A 21,692-nucleotide genomic window follows, 5' to 3' on the forward strand; every position below is an offset into this window, starting at 1 on the left:
TGATTGTATAAATCATGCACTCACCTTTAATCATCACCTCACACTCTACATTCACCAAGAGACACACGGAGGACCGAGGAGACCATGGACCCTGCCACCTGGCCACACCTCTGCAGTCACCATCGTTCAGTGGACGGGCGGATGGATGACCAGCCCCGCAGGACCGGGCTGAGAATAGCCTCTGCAATGCCCAGCTCCTAAACATGCTGTCCATCAGCACCAAGGCGGCTACCGGTTTCGGCCGGTGACGGCACAGGACGTGACTAAGACGCAGCCTCCGTGACACCCAGCTCCACCCACGCGCCATCTGGCGGCCTCGAAGCAGCTTCCAGTTCAGCCCAGTGACGTCACAGGATGTGAACCAGGAGTGGCCTCGCAATGCCCAGCCCCTCAGTGCGTCGTCCGTCAGCCCCTAGGCGGTTTCCGTTTCATGCTGGTAACAGGAACGTGACTGAGACACAGCCTCCTTGATGCCCAGCTCCAGACACGTGCCATTTGTCAGCCCTGAAGCAGCTTCTGGTTCAACCTGATGACATCGCCAACAAACCCAACGTCCCAGATGAAGTCGCCTGCGATGGTGTTGGTATAGCCGGCAGCTGACCCCGGGCACTGGTCCCGCACCCATGCGCAAAGGTAGTGGAGCCAGGGACCAGGCCAGGTGGATGAGGACAAGCTGCAGGTTCTCTGTGAGGTTGATGCCGGCCATGAACAGCCTGCCTGGGACAAGAGAGGGGATGCAGTTCATGGTGCCAGCTGTGGGGTCAGCCGCCTACATGTGAAGTCACTAACCCACAGAGTCATGTGACAAACCAGACCATGTGGTCACCGACTCACATGGTTGGTCACCCACCCACGGGGTCACTTCATAATGTGGTGATCCCTCCAAGTGGCCACCAACCCACGTGGTCACCCACCCATGGGGTCACTAACCTGCGAGGTCATGTGGTCACCTGTCCACATGATTACCCCCTCACACCATCACCCACCCACGCAGTCACCCACTCACCAGGTCAGCAACTCACATGGTAACCCACCCTGCTGTCAGGAGTTCAAACCAGTCACCCACCCACATGGTCACCCACCCACAGGGTCACCAAGCCACACATCTCCTGTGATGTGACAAATAACCCATGGGGTCACCAGCCCATGCAGTCACCAAGCTGTGCCATCGCCCCCCAGACTCTGGCCTCTGCAGCGGTCAGAGATTCAGATGTCCGACAGAGACCCAAGTTCAGACAGCAGGGACTCACAGGGGAGTTGACTGATGAATTTCTCCTGTTACAGAGGGCAGGCGGGCTGGACAGTGACCCCAGAGATGTCCACGTCCTGACCCCGTGTAGTGGACACAATAATGTCTGCACGGATGTTCACATCCTGTCTACATCTTGACCCCCTGTGGTAGACACAGTAACATCCCCAAGGATGTCCATGCCCTGTTCGCCATGTGTTGAACAGAATAACGTCCCCTAATATGTACTGTTCCATTTATCCACTTGAACACAAACCCAGCCCCTTGTGCTAGGACATGCGTGTGATCAGGTGTCCTGGTATGAAGGCGGCACTCACCTGGGTGGCTGCAGCTCTTCATGTGCTCCAGGTAGTGGACGAGGTCTAGGTGCTTCACCTGGTTCCCCCACCAGTAGGGGATACCGGGCCACAGTTCTGCATGCTGACTCATGGATTCCTCGTCCTTGTATGACAGGATGACCTGCTGGCCCCGGGACCACGGCTGGCACAGAGTTGGCACCTCCTGTGGGGAGAATCATCCAGGTGCCCATGAGACGTGTGCACAGGGGTTATTGGGGTGCCTTGTGACACAATGCGTCAGGTATTGGGGGTGTCCCAGAAGCTACAGCAGTGTGTGGAGTATTGGGGTGTCTATGAGAAGTGATGGAATGGTTATTGGGTTCTCTGTGAGAAGAGACAGTCATGGGTGGAATAATGGCATGTCTGAGTAGAGACACTAGTGGGTAGATTACTGGGGTGTCTGAGTGGAGAAGGTGATGAGTGAGTTATTGGGGTGTCTTGAGCAGTGACTGGTAGATTTTTGGGGTGTTTGAGTGGAGACAGTGGTGGGTAGATTACTTGGGTGTCTTGAGCAGTGATGGGTCAATTATTGGGGTACATACCTGAGTGGAAACAGAGGTGGGTGGATTATTGGGATTTCTGATAGGAAATGGCAGGTGGATTACTGGGGCAACTTGAGGCGTGATTGATGGATTTTGGGAGTGCCTGAATAGAGACCGGGCAGGGTGGATTATTGGGCATGCCTGTGACCAGTGATGGGCTGGTTACTGGGGTGTTTGAGTGGAGACAGTGGTGGGTGGATTACTGGAGTTCTGTGAGCAGCATCACCTTGAGTCTGAATCAGCTTCACGCAGCGAGCAGATAGTTGGATTACAGTGAAGCCTAGTGCTCCCGCTGATAAGAGCATGGGGAGCCTGTGGCCCCTGCTCACCCAACGGGGACACAGGATGTTCCCAAAGATATTCTTGATGCAGCCCATCAGGTTCTCATGCAGGTCCTCCATCATGCCCTCGAAGTTCCTGCATGCCAGGATAACCACCTCCTGGGGGTTGTTCTCCAGCCACTCCGAGATCTCCAGGAGGGCATTCTTGGAGGGGGTGGAGGAAAGGGGCCTTGTATTGAGAGACAGAGGGGCGTGGATGGGGACTTCCCCCAGCACAGCCATCTACAGACTGGTTGGGGAGTCCTGACTCACAAAGACATAAAGCATGGCGCCTGCTCCCAAGGGACCCAGCCTCTTCTGAGTGGCAGTGGGGAACTGTGGCATTGCTCTGGGGGGTCTCTGTGTGTGTGTTTCTGTGTGTGTATGTACACGCTCCTGTAGGTACAGGTGCACACACATGTGTGCATGTGTTCAGGGTCTGTGTGTGCACAGATATGCATGTGTGTGTGTGTGTGCACAGCAACAGAGAGCAGTGCTTATAATACTGTGAGAAGTCTGTACTCCAGGGAGCATGGGAGGCCAGCAGGGTACATTCACAGTGAGGCCCAGGCCGGAACCTCCAAGGGTCATTAGGTTCTGTGGTGGGGGCACTGGGGGCCGAGGCCAGAGTGAAACATTAAGTGACTTGTCCAGCAGCTGAGAGAATGGACTGGACACCCCAAAACGGGACACAGGAAAAGACGTGTCAGGAACCTGGATTAGCCAAATTATGGGAGACACCCCAGAGGCCAGGGCTAGAGGTGTGAGTTCAGAAATGCATGTTGGTCAGGAATTCTGAGTGCCTGATGCCAGAGGTCAGCCCTCTCCTGCCAGGAGGAGTGTATCCGTCCCCTTAGAGATCAATGTCTTCTAACGGGAGTGGACCTGTGTTGTCCCCTTAAAGGTCAGCCTCTCCTGCCTGGAGTGACCGTGTGTCCATCTGAGTGGATGTGTTTCCATCTGAGTAGATGTGTGTTCATTCCCTTAGAGGTCAGCATCTTCTAACTGGAGTGGACCTGTGTTGTCCCCTTAGAGGTCTGCCTCTCCTGCCTGGAGTGACCAGATGTCCATCTGAGTGGACGTGTGCCCATCCCCTCAGAGGCCCTCCACATCCTGCCTGGACCAGATGTGGGTGTCCCTGGCTGGCGGACCCCCGTCCATACGCCCTGCCCCCACCCTTACCTCCACGAGGGCCATCGTGTACACCATGTGGTAGAGTGCAGGTTCCCCTCGATGCCCTCCTCTGTGTGCGCCATCTGCAGGTCCTCACGCCCAGCATCCAGCTGCTTCATGATGCTCAGCACCTGCACACAGAGGTCCGTCACCTGTGCTGGGCACAGAGGGCGGCCCCCCGCTCAGGGGCTGGGCATGCACTGAGGATGCCCAATGAGGGCCACATCGTCCACTGTGAAATCAACAGTGTTGGTGCTGCCAGGATTGAGGCCCTGCTTCTGGGAACAGGGTCTCCAGGGTCACTGGTCACATGGAGCACACAGCCCGGGTCCAAATTGTGGTCTTGGGGGGGGGGGTGTTCCTGCAGAGTCCAGCCTCACCCTCCTCTCAGGCAGTCCCTGGGTGGAAGCGCCCTGTGGGTTCAACAGCCCAGTCTCCAAACACCCAAGCTGGACCCTTGAACATGAGGACACACAAGACCCACAAAGGTCTGTGTCCACCCCCAGAAACAGTACTAGGAAAGGCAAGAAGGAATCAAGTGGGGAGAACGAAAGGAAGAAACATCTGTCTGCCACACAAATAAGACAGGAAAAAGCAAAAAATAACTAACATAAATTGAAAAGTGAAAGTTGTTCAGTTGTTTCCAACTCTTTTCTATCCAGTGGACTGTAGCCCACCAGACCCCTCTGTCCATGGAATTATCCAGGCAAGATTACTGGAGTGGGTTTCCATTCCCTTCTCCAGGGGATCTTCCCAACCCAGGAATCGAACCCATGTCATCAGCATTGCAAGCAGATTCTTTACCAACTGAGCCACAAGGAAGCCCTAATATAAATTTGTAGCAGAAAATGTACTGTGTCCTCTACAAGGAGTCATAATGGAAAAACAAGAAAACATAAGGATAAAAAAAAGGGAAAGAAAATAATAGATTCTCTCCATCCAAAATAAAAGAAAAAGCAAAAACTAATATTAACATAAACTAGTAGCAGAAAATGGTACTGTGTTCTCTGTAGAGAGTCATGACGGACAAAAAAAATATGAGGATAAAACATGGGGAAAAAATGGGAAAGGAAGTCACAGTGCCCCCACCCAATCCAAATTAAAAGAAAAAGCAAAGACTCATATGAATATTGTCAGCTACACACAGGCACTTGCCATCCACCTCTACAAGGATTAAATTAGGTGCTGCTGCAGCAAATGACCTTCAACACCCCTTGAAAGACCACCACCCGTGTCCCCCACCCTGCACACAGCCCACTTCTCCTTGGCAACCATACCACTTGAGACCACGGCACTGAGGCCCCCCAGGATGGAGCGACCCTGCCCTGGAGGGCCATAGAACAGAGAGACCCTGGCACCAAGGGACACTCAGAGCAGAGGGACCCCAGTCCTGCAGGACCCCCAAGTTCTGGTGGATGCCCTACTGCTCACTCCCTCCTCTGGGTGTGAGCTCTTAATGCCAGGCTGCAGGCACCTGATGCAAGCAGGAATGAGGTTTGCCCATATTCCAGCCCTGGCTCTCTGCCCATCAGATCCCCTGAGAAGGATTCCAGCAGCCGGGGATCTCCCAGGAGGAAGCAATTACACAAGGCAAGAGCTGTGCTTGACAGCCATCTGTCCCCTCCAGGTGGGCCCCTGCTCCTGGGGGCACCTGGGCCCAGGTGGGTTCTCTACCTCAGTCTACCTCATGAGGTCACATGGGGCCTCCTCCAGTGTCTCACTGTGGGCCGGCGGGGGCAGAACCTGACCTCACCGGCACACGCCCCACCTGCTCACCTGAGTGGGCTGAGAACTCAGAGGGGGCGGCTGACTCACAGGAGGAAGCGCCATCAGGGTGTGCAGGGGCACCCGGCTTGCTCCCTGGGGTGCTGTCCGAGGCCTCGCGGCTGGGTGGCACTACTGCTGAGCACTCCTGAATCTGCACTGGGAAACCAGACAGCTGGGGTTCAGAGAAAAGGAAGAGAGGACAGGTGACCCACACCTATGTGCCTGGGAGATGGGAGAGTGTCTTGCAAGTACAGGATTGGTGTCCACAGGCGATGGGACATTATTCCTCCCATCACAGTGAACCCACCACCATCTCAGGCCAGTGCAAATGGGAAGATGAAGCGCTTGTGACACCCTGACCCGGATTATGATGGAACAGAGGTCCAGGGATGTGGAGACAGGACGACTCGGGAGTGGGCAGGTGACCTGTGCTAGGTGGAGAGTTGTGGAAAGGACACCCAGGAGGCAGGTGACCTGTATTATGGGGAGGTCTCCTCTGTGAGGGGAAGACAGACACACACCCTCAGGTGTCCCCAGGATGGTGACACAGACACACCAAAGGAGCCCTATGTGGCGGGGCACACACATCCACAGGGGTCCCCATGGCGTGGTGCTTGGGGTTCTGACATACTGTTTTGCTGTGTGTTCTACTTGCATCTCGTTGACTATTCAGATTAGAGAAGAGACTTTTATTCTGAAAGGTTATTGTGACGAGGAAAGGGGAGTATTACAGGAGGATGAGCTCTTCAGGGAGAAGGACTATTATTCTAGAGAGGGGGTGATTACATAGAGGTAGGACTTTATTTGTACAAGGGGCAACATTACTGTAGAGAGCTGACTAATATGATAGAGGGGAGATACAACAATAAATAGGGCTATGACCATGTAGGGGGGATGTCACTGTGGAGAAAGTGAAAGTTGATCAGTCATGTCTGACTCTAGACAGGCCATGGAATTCTCTAGGCCAGAATACTGGAGTGCATAACCTTTCCCTTCTCCAGTGGATCTTCCCAACCCAGGGACTGAACCCACGTCTCCCACAATGCAGGCAGAATCTTTACCAGCTGAGCCACCAGGGAAGCCTTACTGTGGACAGGGGATTCATAATCAAGGAGGACCCTTACTGTAGTGGGGGACTATTACTGTGGAGGGGGGAAAGTTATAATAGGATGACTCTGATACCATGGGTCTTGTGTGTCCTCATGTCCAAGGGTCCAGCTTGGGTGTTTGGAGACTGGGCTGTTGAACCCACAGGGTGCTTCCACCCAGGGACTGCCTGAGAGGAGGGTGAGGCTGGACTCTGCAAGAACACTGCCCCCAAGACCACAATCTGGACCTGGGCTGTGTGCTCCATATGACCAGTGACCCTGGAGACCCTGTTCCCAGAAGCAAGGCCTCAACCCTGTTCCCAGAAGCAGGGCAGCACCAACATTGTTGATTTCACAGTGGACGATGTGGCCCTCATTGGGCATCCTCAGTGCATGCCCAGCCCCTGAGCGGGGGGCCGCCCTCTGTGCCCAGCACAGGTGACCGACCTCTGTGTGCAGGTGCTGAGCATCATGAAGCAGCTGGATGCTGGGCGTGAGGACCTGCAGATGGTGCACACAGAGGAGGGCACCGAGGGGAACCTGCACCCTGGCCACATGGTGTACACGACGGCCCTCGTGGAGGTGGGGGCAGGGGCAGAGGGTATGGATGGGGGTCCGCCAGCCAGGGACACCCACGTCTGGTCCAGGCAGGACATGGAGGGCCTCGGAGGGGATGGGCACACGTCCACTCAGATGGACATCTGGTCACTCCAGGCAGGAGAGGCAGACCTCTAAGGGGACAACACAGGTCCACTCCAGTTAGAAGATGCTGACCTCTAAGGGAATGGACACACATCCACTCAGATGGACACACGGTCACTTCAGGCAGGAGAGGCTGAACTTTAAGGGGACAACACAGGTCCACTCCAGTTAGAAGACACTGATCTCTAAGGGTACAGACAGACGTCCACTTCTGGCAGGAGAGGGCTGACCTCTGGCATCAGGCACTCAGAATTCCTGACCAACATGCATTTCTGAACCCACAGCTGTACCCCAGGACTCTGGGGTGTCTCCCAGAATTTCGCTAAACCAGGTCCCTGACACATATTTTCCTGTGTCTACCAGTTTTGGGGTGTCCAGTCCATTCTCTTGGCTGCGGGACACGTCACTTAATGTTTCACTCTGGCCGCTGGCCTCCCACGCTCCCTGGAGTACAGACTTCACACAGTATTATAAGCACTGCTCTCTGCTGCTGTGCACACACACACACACACACACACACACACACATGCATATCCGTGCACACACAGACCCTGAACACATGCATACATGCGTGTGCACCTGTACCTACCAGAGCATCTACATACACACACAGAAACACACACACACACACACACACACACACACACACACACACACACACACACACACACACACACCCCAGAGCAATGCCACAGCTCCCCACTGCCACTCAGAAGAGGCTGGGTCCCTTGGGAGCAGGCACCATGCTTTATGTCTTTGTGTGTGAAGACTCCCAACCCATCTGTAGAGGGGCTGTGCAGGGAGAAGTCCCCACCCACGCCCCTCTGTGTCTCACTACAAGGCCCCTCTCCTCCACCCTCGTCCAGAACGCCCTCACGGAGATCTCAGAGTGGCTGGAGAACCATCCCCAGGAGGTGGTCATCCTGGCATGCAGGAACTCCAAAGGCATGATGGAGGACCTGCATGAGTACCTGATGGGCTGCATCAAGAACATCTTTGGGGACATGCTGTGTTTCCGTGGGGTGTGCAGGGGCCACAGGCTCCCCATGCTCCTGGCAGCGGGAGCACTTGGTTTCACTGTAATCCAACTATCTGCTCGCTGCATGAGGCTGATTCAGATACCAGGTGACGCCGCTCACAGAACCCAAGTAATCCACCCACCACTGTCTCCACTCAAACACCCCAGTAACCAGCCCATCACTGGTCACAGGCACCCCCAATAATGCACCCTGCCCGGTCTCTATTCAGGCACTCCCAAAATCCATCAATCACGCCTCAAGTTGCCCCAGTATTCCACCGCCGTTTCCTATCAGAAATCCCAATAATCCACCCACCTCTGTTTCCACTCAGGTATGTACCCCAATAATTGACCCATCACTGCTCAAGACACCCAAGTAATCTACCCACCACTGTCTCCACTCAAACACCCCAAAAATCTACCAGTCACTGCTCAAGACACCCCAATAACTCACTCATCACCTTCTCCACTCAGACACCCCAGTAATCTACCCACTAGTGTCTCTACTCAGACATGCCATTATTCCACCCTTGACTGTCTCTTCTCACAGAGAACCCAATAACCATTCCATCACTGCTCATAGACACCCCAATAATCCACACACTGCTGTAGCTTCTGGGACACCCCCAATACCTGACACATCGTGTCACAAGGCACCCCAATAACCCCTGTGCACACATCTCATGGGCACCTGGATGATTCTCCCCACAGGAGGTGCCAACTCTGTGCCAGCTGTGGTCCCGGGGCCAGCAGGTCATCCTGTCATACAAGGACGAGGAATCCATGAGTCAGCATGCAGAACTGTGGCCCGGTATCCCCTACTGGTGGGGGAACCAGGTGAAGCACCTAGACCTCGTCCACTACCTGGAGCACATGAAGAGCTGCAGCCACCCAGGTGAGTGCCGCCTTCATACCAGGACACCTGATCACACGCATGTCCTAGCACATGGGGCTGGGTTTCAGTTCAAGAGGAGAAATGGAACAGGACATACTGGGAGACGTTATTCTGTTCACCACCTGGGGACCATGGCATGGACATCCTTGGGGATGTTACTGTGTCTACCACAGGGGGTCAGGATGTAGACAGGATGTGAACATCCGTGCAGACATTTTTGTGTCCACCACACGAGATCAGGACGTGGACATCTCTGGGGTCACTGTCCAGCCCGCCTGCCCTCTGTAACAGGAGAAATTCATCAGTCAACACCCCTGTGAGTCCCTGCTGTCTGAACTTGGGTCTCTGTCGGACATCTGAATCTCTGACGACGGAGGAGGCCAGAGTCTGGGTGGGTGATGGCACAGCTTGGTGACTGCATGGGCAGGTGACTCATGGGTTACTGTTCACATGGGCAGGAGATGTGTGGCTTGGTGACTGCATGGGTGGGTAAGTGTGTGGGTGGGTGACCGGTTTGAGATCCTGCCTGCAGGGTGGGTTACCATGTGAGTTGCTGACCCAGTGAGTGGGTGACCACATGGGTGCGTGATGGCGTGAGGGGGTAATCATGTGGACAGGTGACCACATGACCTCGCAGGGTGGACCCCCATGGGTGGGTGACCAATCATGTGAGCCGGTGACCACATGGTTTGGTTGGCCACATGACTCCATGGGTTAGTGACTGCACACGTGGGCACCGGACCCCACATCTCGCACCATGAACTGCAGCCCCTCTTTTGTTCATGGCCAGCATCAACCTCACGGAGAAACTGCACTTTGTCCTCATCTGCCCGGCCTGGTCCCTGGCTCCACTACCTTTGTGCATGGGTGCGGGGTCAGTGCCCGGGGTCAGCTGCCAGCTATACCAACACCATCGCAGGCGACTTCATCTGGGCCCTCGGGCTTGTTGGCGATGTCATCAAGTTGAACCGGAAGCTGCTCCGGGGCTAACGGACTGGCGCATCTGGAGCTTGGCAGTGCTGAGGCTGCATCTCAGTCACGTTCTGTGATGTGACCAGCCTGAACTGGAAGCCACCTCGGGCGTGACGGACGGCGCACTGAGGGGTTGGGCATTGCGGAGGCCACTCCTTGTTCAAATCCTGTGACGTCACTGGGCTGAACTGGAACCTGCGTCGAGGCCGCCGGACGGCGCGTGGGTGGAGCTGGGCATCACGGGGGCTGCGTCTCAGTCACGTCGTGTGCCGTCACCAGCCTAAACCGGAAGCCGCCTTGGGGCTGATGAACGGCGTGTTTAGGAACTGGGTATTGGGGAGGCTATTCTCAGCCCTGTCCTGTGGGGCTGGTCATCCGTCTGCCCATCCACTGAACGTTGGAGACTGCAGAGGTGTGGCCAGATAGCAGGGTCCATGGTCTCCTCGGTCCTCTGTGTGTCTCTTGGCAAATGCAGGGTGTGAGGTGATGATTAAAGGTGAGTGCATGATTTATACAATCACATCCTTAGGGAAACACACCTGGTCCGTGGCTTCCCAGTAGGAGAGTCTGGGTTGTCCCTTCCCCCTGGCACCGAGAGCAGCAGACGGTGACCCCCAGATCGGGAGGTGGGGGAGGCAGTATGGCAGTGACTATATCTTTCCGTGTGTGCTTTACGTTTCTCTTCTCTTCTTATCTATTTGTAAGGCCTCCTCAGACAATCACTTTGCCTCTTTGCAATTCTTTTTCTTGTGGATGCTTTTGATCACCACCTCCTGCACAATGTTGGGAACCTCCATCCATAGGTCTTCTGGTGCCGTGTGTGCCAGGCCTAACCCTTGAGTCTATTTGTCCCTTCCAATGTATACTCACAAGGGATTTGAATAAAGCAAAGAACCACAGGGACACAGTAGATTGGGAAAGACTAGAGATCTCTTCAGGAAAATTAGACATGCCAAGGGAACATTTCATGCAAAGACAGGCACAATAAAGCCCAGAAACGTTATGGGCCTAACTAAAACAGAAGAGATGAAGAGGTAGCAAGAATACACAGAAGAACTGTAAATTTAAAAAAAGATCTTATTATCCTGGATAACCACGATGGTGTGATGACTCACCTAGAGCCAGACATCCAGGAGTGCAAAGTCCAGTGGGCCTTAGGAAGCAGCAGTATGAACAAAGCTAGTGGAGATGATGAAATTCCAGCTGAGAGCTTTCAAATCCTAAAAGACGGTGCTGTTAAAGTGGTGCACTCAATAGGCCAGCCAGTTTGGAAAACTTGGCAGTGGCCTCAGGACTGAGAAAGGTCAGTTTTCATTTCAATCCCAAAGAAGGGAAATACGAAACAATGTTCAAACTACCACACGACTGCACTCATTTTACATACTAGCAAGATAATGCTCAAGATCCTTCAAGCTAGGCTTCAACAGTATGTGACCTGAGAACTTCACAGACCCCACATTCAAACAGTTGATTCTAAATGCATAGTGATACCACAAAGATGGTCAAGATAGAGACACACAATGTGTCTTTATGTCTAAGTCAGTGAAACAGAATAGTCACTGCAAGGTACAAACCTTTTTTAGCTTGAAAAATCTTATATTTGTATATAAAACATCCTGGTGAAATTGAAAAATATGTGTTAAAGTGAAATTCATTCTTAATTGTCAATTACTTTGAGCCTATGGAGAAAAGAAAATAAATTTACATTCATTGAGACTGCTTCAGTTCAGTCACTCAGTCGTGTCCAACTCTTTTCCTTGGAGGCTGCTTAAATTTTCACAGACGTTTTTTCTTAAAAATTCCCTTAATGTTTGTTTTTTTATTTATTTTTATTAGTTGGAGGGTAAAACTAGATACAAAATGATGAGTAGATTTTATACAATGTTTTCTGAACATTTTCATTTCCTTTAATTTATGAATGTAACTAGAATGTTTTTCTATTGAGTGAGTATTAAAAATGACTCCTCTCCCTTGTGTGGAACACAATGTTTACACTAGTGTTGGGAGATATTTTATTGCCTAAAACCTTTTCTAATTCAGCTCTACAATCTAGGATTTTTGTTTGTTTGTTTTCCTTTGTTTAGGCTGAGAATTTTCTCATCTATTTTTAGTATCTTCAGAGTTTCTATTAGGAATGAATATGTGTCTGCTGTTGTTTACTTGCACCGTCGTGTCCAACTCTTTGCCACCCCATGGACTGTGAGCCCACCAGTCTCTTCTGTTCACGGGGATTCTCCAGGCAAGAATGCTGGGGTGGGTTTCCATGCTCTCCTGCAGGGGATCTTCCTGACCCAGAGATGGAATTCGCACCTGCCACAGCTCCTGCATTGCAGGCGGATTCTTTACCACTGAGTGAAACTGGATCTTGTATACGTGAAACCCACTTTAACTATGAAGATTCATAATCAGTGAAAAACAGAGAAACCCAAAGAAGCATTTATCTTTAACCAATTAATAATAAGAAGAAAACCTTCATCTCAATTTGCCTTTGTTTATTTTTTCAATTAAATTTTCATTGAAGGATAATTACTTTCCAGAATTTTGTTGTTTTCTGTCAAACTTCAACATAACAGTCTTTCTTAACTCATAGTTTCTCTTAAATATCATCTTATTCTGTGTAAATAACTTCTTTTAACATTTCTTACGGACAAGGTATCTGCTGAAAATGAATTCCCCAATTTTGTGTTCCTGTGAGAATATCTCCTTCTCCTTTGTTTTTGAAGGATAATATTCCTGGACAGAAGTTAATTTCAGTAGTTAAAAACAAAGTTTGATTAATTGACATGATGTACCTGTACCATGAATTTACTAGTTAAGCTGTATAATTCATTGATTTGTAACTTATTCATAGGTTGAATAACCATAACCACAGCCTCATTCTAGAATATCATCACTCCAATGGGAAACACTCTCCAGTTGGCAGTCATTTTCCATTTCCCCCTTCATCTGGGCCCTTGCATTCACTCCTCTATTTTCGGTCTTTAGAGAATTACCTAATCTGAGACACTCGTGTTCACACGAACAGAATATGCAATACAGAGCCTTTTGTTCCTGGCTTCTTTTAATTAACATTATCTTTTCAGAGCTCTAGCATGTTATAGCTTTTATAAGAACTCCATTCTTTTGATGGCCAAATAATTTTGTATTGCCTGTTTTATTTATTCTTGTTGATGGACATTTGAGTTATTTCAATGTTTTTTCCTTTTTTTAGTTTATTTCTTTTTAAAGTTTATTTCTTTTTAATTTAATAATTGGAAATTTTAAAATTTAATGGCTTTTTCTGCATCTATTTAGGTTATCATATGATTTTTAGCTTTCCTGTGGTTAATATGGTGTGTCACATTGATTGATTTGCGAATATTGAAGAATCCTTGCATCCCTGGAATAAAGCCAACTTGATCATGGTTTTTGATGTGTTGTTGAATTCTGTGTGCTAAAATTTTGCTGAGGATTTTTTGCATCTATGTTCATCAGTGATGTTGGCCTGTAGTTTTCTTATTTGGTCTTGTCTTTGTCTGGTTTTGGTATCAGGGTGATGGTAGTCTTGTAGAATGAGTTTGGAAGTGTTCCTTTCTCTGCAGTTTTTTTGAGAGAGTTTTAGAAGGATAGGCATTTGCTCATCTCTGAATGTTTGATGGAATTCACCTGTGAAGCCATCTGGTCCTGAGCTTTTGCCTTTTGGGAATTTGTTGATCACAGCTTTGATTTGGAGCTTGTAATTGAGTGGTTCATAATTTCTATTTCTTCCTGTTTCAGTCTTGGAAGATTGAGCTTTTCTAAGCATCTGTCCATTTCTTCCAGGTTATCCATTTTATTGCCATAGAGTTGTTCATAATAGTCTCTTACAAGCCTTTGTGTTTCTGCATTTTCTGTTGTAACCTCTCCTTTTTCATTTGTAAGTTTGTTGATTTCATTCTTCTATTTTTCTCGATGAATCTGGCTAAAGGTTTGTCAATATTATCTTCTCAAAGAACCAGCTTTTAGATTATTAATCTTTGCTTTTGTTTCTTTCAATTATTTTTCATTTATTTCAGCTCAGATCTTTATGATTTTTTTCCATGTACTAATTTTGGCTGTTTTTTTCTTGCTGTTGTTGTTCTTCGTTATCAGTTGTTTTAGGAGTCAATTGAGGTTGTCTATTAGCTGCTTTTCTTGTTTTTTGAGTTAGGATTGTATTGCTATAAACGTCCCTCTTAGAACTTGTTTTCCTGCCTCCCATAGATTTTGAGTTGCCGTGTTTTCTTTGTCCTTGTTTTCCAGAAAATTTTCGATTTCCGTTTTGACTTCTTCAGCAACCTGTTGGTTATTTAGAAACGTGTTGTTTCATCTCCATGTGTTTGTGTTTCTTACAGTTTTCTTTTTTTCTCCTAATTGATATCTAGTCTCATAGTGTTCTGGTAAGAAAAGATGCTTGATACAATTTCAATTTTGTTCATTTTACTGAGATTTGATTTGGGACCCAAGATGTGGTCTCTCCTGGAAAATACTCCCTGTGCACATGAGAAGAAGGTGTATTCTTCTCCATTTGGATGACATGTCCTGAAGATATCAATGAGATTCATCTCATCTCATGTATCATTTAAGACATGTGTTTCTGCATTAATTTTCTGTTTTGATGATCTGTCCATTGGTGTGAGTGGGGTGTTAAAGTTGACTGTGATTGTTTTACTGTCAATTTCTCTTTTAATGTCTGTTAGTGTCTGTCTTATGTATTGAGGTGCTCCTGTGTTGGGGGCATAGATGTTTACATTTGTTATGTCTTCATCTTGTATTGATCCCTTCATCACTATGTAGTGTCCTTCCTTATCTATTGTAATCTTCTTTTGTTTAAGGTCTGATATGAGGATTGCTATTCCATCTTTCTTTTGATTCCCATTTGCATGGCATATATGTTTCCATCCTATCACTTTCAGTCTGTATGTGTCTTTAGGTCTGAAGTGGGTTTCTTATAGACAACATGCACATGGGTCTTTTTCTTTTAAATTAATGTATTTATTTTAATTGGAGGCTCCTTACTTTGTAGTATTGTAGTGGTTTTTGCCATATAAGGAGTTGAATCAGCCATGGGAGTACATGTCTTGCCCATTCTGAAACCCTACCACTTCTCTCCCCATCCCATCCCTCAAGGTTTCCCCAGTACAGCGGCTTTGAGTGCCCTGTGTCATGCATCAAAGTTGGACGGGTGATCTATTTCACATATCATAACATACATGTTTTGATGCTAGTCACTCAAATCATCTCACCCTGGCCTTCTCCCACAGAGTCCAAAAGTCTCTTCTTTATATCTGTGTCTCTATTGCTGCCTCGTGTATGCAGTCATCATTATTATATTTCAAGTTTCCATAGATATGTGTTGATATACTCTATGGGTGTTTCTCCTTCTGACATACTTCACTCTGTATAATAGGCTTCAGTTTTACACGTTCTCGAATTGCATTTGATTCTTTCATCCATTTTGAGTTTATTTTTGTGTATGGTGTTAGAAAGCGTTCTAGTTTCCTTCTTTTACATTTGGTAGACCAGTTTTCCCATCACCACTTGTTAAAGAGATTGTCTTTTCTCCATTGTATATTTTTGCATCCTTTGTTAAAGATATGGTGTCTATGGGTGCATGGGTTTATCTCTGAGCTTTCTCTTCTGTTCCATTGATCTATATTTCTGTCTTTGTGCCAGTACCATACTGTCCTGATGGCTGTAGCTTTGTAGTATAGTCTGAAGTCAGGCAGATTGATTCCTCCTCTTCCATTCTTCTTTCTCAAGATTGCTTTGGCTCTTCGAGGTTTTCTGTATTTCAATCCACACTGTGAAATTATGTGTTCTTGTTCTGTGAAAAATACCAGTGATAGCTTGATAGGGATTGCATTCAATCTACAAGTGCCTTGGGTAGTATATTCATTATTACTATGTTGACTCTTCAGATCCATGAACAAGGTATATTTCACCATCTATTTCTGTCATCTTTGATTTCTTTCATCAGTGTCTTAACGTTTTCTATATATAGGTCTTTCGTTTCTTTAGGTAGTTTTATTCCTAAGTATGTCATTCTTTTCACCACAATGCTGAAAGGGATTGCTTCTTCATTTGACTTTCTGTTTTCTCATTGTTAGTGTATTGAAATGCAAAGGATTTATGTGTATTAACGTTATATCCTGCAACTTTTCTATATTCATTGATTAGCTCTAGTCATTTTCTGGTGGTGTCTTTAGGGCTTTCTGTGTAGAGGATCATGTTATCTGCAAACAGTGAGAGTTTCATTTCTTCTTTTCTAATCTGGATACCCTTTAATTTTTTTCTTCTCTCATTGCCATGGCTAAAGCTTCCAAAACTATGTTGAATAGTAGTGGTGAGAGTGGGCACTCTTGTCTTGTTCCTGACTTTAAGGGACATGCTTTCAATTTTTCGCCTTTGAGGATAAAGTTTGCTATGATTTTATCATATATGTCTTTTATTATGTTGATTCATGTTCTTTCTGTGCCTGCTTTCTGGAGTGTTTTTATTATAAATGCATGAATTTTGTCAGAGGCTTTCTCTGCATCTATGGAGATAACCATATGGTTTTTACCTTTCAGTTTGTTAATGCAATTTATCACATTGACTGATTTGCAAATATTGAAGAATCCTTGCATCCCTGGAATAAACCCACTTGGTCATGATGTCTGACCTTTTGGATATGTTGTTGGATTCTGTTTGCTAGAATTTGTTGAAGATTTTTCCTGTATGTTCATCAGTGATATTGGCCTGTAGTTTTCTTTTTTTGTGGCATCTTTGTCTGGTTGTGGGATTAGGGTGATGGGGGCCTCATAAAATGAGTTTGGGGGTTTACGTTGTGCAATAATTTAGAAGAGTTTGAGTAGGATAGGTGTTAGCTCTTTAATTGTTTGGAGGAATTCACCTGTGAAGCCAACTGGTCCTGGGCTTTTGTTTGTCCAAAGATTTTTTATTACAGTTTCAATTTCCATGCTTTTGATGGGTCTGGTAAAATTTTCTCTTTCTTCCTGGTTCAGTTTTGGAAGGTTATACTTTCTAAGAATTCGTCCATTTCTTCCTGCTGCTGCTAGTAGTCTCTTGTGATCCTTTGTATTTCTGTGTTGTCTGTTGTGATTTCTCCATTTCCATTTCTAATTTTGTTGACTGGTTTGATTCCTCTCCCTTTTTTTCCTGATGGGTCTGGCTAGTGGTTTGTCTATTTTATTTATCTTCTCAGAGAACCGGCTTTTAGTTTTGTTGAGTTTTGCTATAGTCTCCTTTTTTTTCTTTTTTCCACTTCTTTCTGCCCTGATTTTTATCTTGTCTTTCCTTCTGCTAACCCTGGGGTTCTTCACTGCTTCTTTTTCTAGTTGCTTTAGGTGTAAAGTTAGGTCATTTATTTGATGTTTCTCTTGTTTCTTGAGGTAAGCTCTTATTGCTATCAACTTTCCCCTTAGCACTGCTTTACTGAATGGCATAGATTTGGGTTCTCGTGTTTTAATTTTCATTTGTTTCTATGCATATTTTGATTTCTTTTTTATTTCTTCTGTAACTTGTTGTTTATTCAGAAGCACGTTGTTTAGCCTCCATATGTTTTTATTTTTAATAGTTTTTTTTTTTCCTGAGGTTGACATCTGATCCTACCTCATTGTGATCAGAAAAGATGCTCAAAATGATTTTGATTATTTTGAATTTACCAAGGCTAGATTCATGGCCCAGAATGTGATCTATTCTGGAGAATGTTCCATGTGCACTTGAGAGAAAGGTGAATTTCATTGTTCTGGGGTGAAATGTCCTATAGATATCCATTAGGTCTAACTGGTCCATTGTATCATTTAAATTTGTGTTTCTTTGCTAATTTTCTGTTTGGTTGATCTATCCATAGGTGTGAATGGTGTATTAAAGTCTTCTATTCTTATTGTGTTACTGTTAATTTCCCCTTTCCTGCTTGTTAGCATTTGCATTATGAATATTGAGCTTCTCCTATGTTGGGTACGAATATATATTCTGGGTTTGATCCTTTGATTTTGATCACACCATTTTGTTTATCTGGGTCATGAAAATCTTTCTTGTGTAGCTCTTCAGTGTATTCTTGCCGCCTCTTCTTAATGTCTTCTGCTTCTGTTAGATCATCCTCTTTCTGTCTTTTATTGTGTCCATCTTTGCATGAAATGTTCCCATGGTATCTCGAATTTTCTTGAAAAGATCTCTAGTCTTTCCCATTCTATTTTTTCCCTCTATTTCTTTGCATTGATCACTGAGGAAGGGCTTCTTATCTCTCCCTGCTATTCTTTGGAATTCTGCATTCAAATGAGTATACCTTTCCTTTTCTCCTTTGACTTTAGCTTCTCTTCTTTTCTCTGCTATTTGTAAGGCCTCCCCAGAGAACCATTTTGCCTTTTTGCATTTGTTTTTCTTGGTTATGGTCTTGATCACTGCCTCCTGTGTAATGTCCCAAACCTCATTAGTTGTCAAGGCATTATTCTCCAAATTATACAAAAGGGTTATGTATGCCAGTATCCAAAAAAAAAAAAAAAAAACTCAATCAAAAATGGGCAGATCTAAGCACACATTTCTCCAAAGAAGACATACAAGTGGCCAAAAACCACATGAAAAAATGTTCAACATCACTAATTATTAGAGAAATGTACATCAAGGACGGAGTAGAAGGGGACAACAGAGGATGAGATGGTTGGATGGCATCACAGACTCAATGGACATGAGTTGCTAGATCACGGAAAGGGTGTGTGTAGGTAGGATGTTATTATTTTACTCAAGATAATGAGGGAAAGTCTCCCTGAAAGATGGCAATTAAGCAGAGATCTGGAGGAAGTGAGGGCAGGCCGTAGTGTTACCTAAGGGAAGAGCATTCCAAGCAGAAGGAACAATAAAGACAACACTTTAATGTCCTGGCAGGCAAATCCACCTGACATGCTTCTGAATGTCAAGGAGTCCTGTGATACTCTGGATTTGGCATGTTTCAGTGGGCTTAGCACTCATTGAAAGGGGTTTGGTGCTGCTGTCTCTTGTTTCTCCCACAATTTGTGGTCATCCAAATTTCACAGATGAAGGACTCAAGGCTCCAACATGTGCTCTGCCCAGTCTCTCCTAGCTATCCCTGAAATTAGGAGTGAAACCTTCTGGTATGATGAGAGACAGAGAGCTTGAGTATACCAGCTGCAGGGGATGATAGCATCCATGCTGAATGTCAGTCAGCCAGTGGATATCAGTTTTAATGTGGGAATCATGCCTCATAATCATGCTAGTCTTGATGGAGGGCAGGACTTAAGAAGGCGAAAGCAACTGGGGCAAAGGAGGGAGGCAGGACGGGGAAGCTGGAGGACAATGAGAAAATAAAAGCCAATGGCTTCATCACATTGCTTGGATTTGGCTCAAATACCTTGAGTGACTGATTGTATTAGAATATATTCACCTTTTCTCTGTCCCTACCCACTTTTTCCGTCCCTTTCTCTTTTGTGCCAGGGGTACCACATGGGCCTGGAGATTTCTGCATGTTTTTCAACTACAAGCTCGGTTTTTAAACAGATTATCAATTTGTTTTTTGCTCAACGTAGTTAGTTAGTTCCTTTCACCAAAATTGCCTGATGTAGTTATGTAGAATCAGTCATAGAATCCTTTTAATCTCTGTGGGATCTGAAACCTATTTTACTCCCAATATTTGTAAGTGTTGTCTTTAGCTTTCTTGACTTTTTTGGTCTATATGAGTAGAAGATTATGAATTTGTATTGAACTTTTGACAGAGCCAACTTTGGGTTTTGTCTATAATCTTTATTTTTTTTCTAATATCTGTTCTGATCACTATTTCCCTTATTTTGCTGACAGTCTCGGTACTAAAGGGGTTTAATAAAGTCCCTGAGAGTTTCCCAAGCAGAGTGAAAACTCACAGATTCTAGGGCACTCTTGTAGCTGTGAGATCCTCTGAGTGAAGGTCGTGAAATCTGCAGTTTTTTCTTTCTTTCTTTTTTTTTAGAATCCCTCAGTTCTGATTGACAAGGACAACTTGTCTGGGCACTACCAGAGCAGAGGAATGGTCTTATGTTGCCTACTTCCATGCTCTGTCTCCATTGGGAGCTTGTGTAGGTGACAGGGGTTTACTGCCTTCTCTGACACACAAACCCAAGACCTCCAGTCTAGCAGACTCACTGCCATTCTGTCTGCTGTTCTCAGAAGGCTCTCAGACCATCGTTTCTACAAAACATTCTGATTCCAGTCTTGCCAAGCCTATATCTGAAAGATTTCTGAGGAAATCAGATTTCTATTTAGTGTGTCTTTCCATAATGTGAAATAAATTTGTGTTATGTGGTAGCTGTTATTCTGCATATTTTGCCATAGCCGTTGGATCTTACCCTTGACTGAATAAATAGAAGCAAACAATGTTCCACAATGCGTCCAGAACAGTGGCTCCCTTACTGCTGGGTGACACTGAGCTAGTTACTTAGCGTCTCTGTGCCTCATTCCTCCATTAGCCGCATGGAAACACTAGCTTGGAGTAAAGTTAACTACTTCATGGGGCAGTATAGAACACTGACCATGTTAAGACATGGGAAATCATCAGAACAATATTTGACATATGGTACGTTCCAGTCAATTCTAGCTGCTGTCATTACTGTTGTTAATATTATTGCTGTTCCACATTTCCCTGTTCCATGGACGCAGTGTCAGCAGCACCTTTGACTCACCGCATGGACCTAGCACTGTCAATTCAGCCCTTCAGGGCCTCAAGAACAGAGTGTATTAGGCATGGGGGGACGGGGGAAGGATTTTTCTTTTTCAGCATAATGAGTATTCGCCTCTTCTTATGGGGATATTGTGAAGCCTAAATGCAACACTGAGGTTTCATTGTGTGCTCGTATGGAAACGTTTAGTGCATATTCTCTATGAAGTTACAGGTCTAATGACCCCTTCACATGATCTGTATAATGATAGGAAATAAGCGGGCATGGGACAGTAATAGAACATGAGTATATAAAGTTTTAAAAACCTTGTAGAGGGATATTTAAAGGCCAAGAAACCTCATAACATAGTTTTTTATTTTTATTTTTTGCCATTATTTCTATCAAGTATAACTCTCCTGTATTGGATTCTGAAAATCTGAATCTGATGAAGGTATGAAAATGTTCATAGTCAAACTTTCACCAATAAGGCTTTATTTCTTGTGTAGTTTTCACACTGCCAGTTTTAGTGTGTTTCTGATTTCTTCCGCTAATTTTCATGACTTTTTTTAATCCAAGAATGATGGTATGGATATTTTCTGAGGTAAATCATGAGATTTTCAGCCATGTTTTTGGATGGAGAGTCTGAGGATGGGGCACAGGTGAGAGAGAGTGGAGTTTGGCTGGGAGGGGGAAAGGGTGGGTCAGGGACAAGGGAATGTGAGTACAAGCAGAAACGGAAGTGAAGAGAGGCAAGGAGATAAGTTCACCCTTCTGAACCGTGGTTGGCTCTCCATGTGTACACGTATAATAAAATCTTTGAGTACTCAGAGCAACACTATGAGGTTAAGCACTTTTACTGCTACCATCCTTTTCAGCAGCTGGGGAAGCAGAAACACATAGCGGTTAACGGGTCAATGAATTTGCCCAAAGTCACCTTCCTGGCAAGAGCTGAATCAGATCGGTGCCCAGGCAAGAGAGAAACAGG

General features: G+C 46.3%; 2 pseudogenes; one reads left to right on the forward strand and one right to left on the reverse strand.

Annotated features, from left to right (window-relative positions):
* Window positions 1–498: 498 nt before the first annotated feature.
* On the reverse strand, window positions 499–5,702 carry LOC133052919 (PI-PLC X domain-containing protein 1-like; annotated as a pseudogene).
* A 54-nt stretch (window positions 5,703–5,756) lies between these two features.
* LOC133052920 (PI-PLC X domain-containing protein 1-like) lies at window positions 5,757–10,082 on the forward strand (annotated as a pseudogene).
* The last annotated feature ends 11,610 nt before the right edge of the window (window positions 10,083–21,692 follow it).

This window comes from Dama dama, chromosome X (genome assembly GCF_033118175.1).
Source record: "Dama dama isolate Ldn47 chromosome X, ASM3311817v1, whole genome shotgun sequence".
Taxonomy (NCBI): Eukaryota; Metazoa; Chordata; class Mammalia; order Artiodactyla; family Cervidae; genus Dama; species Dama dama.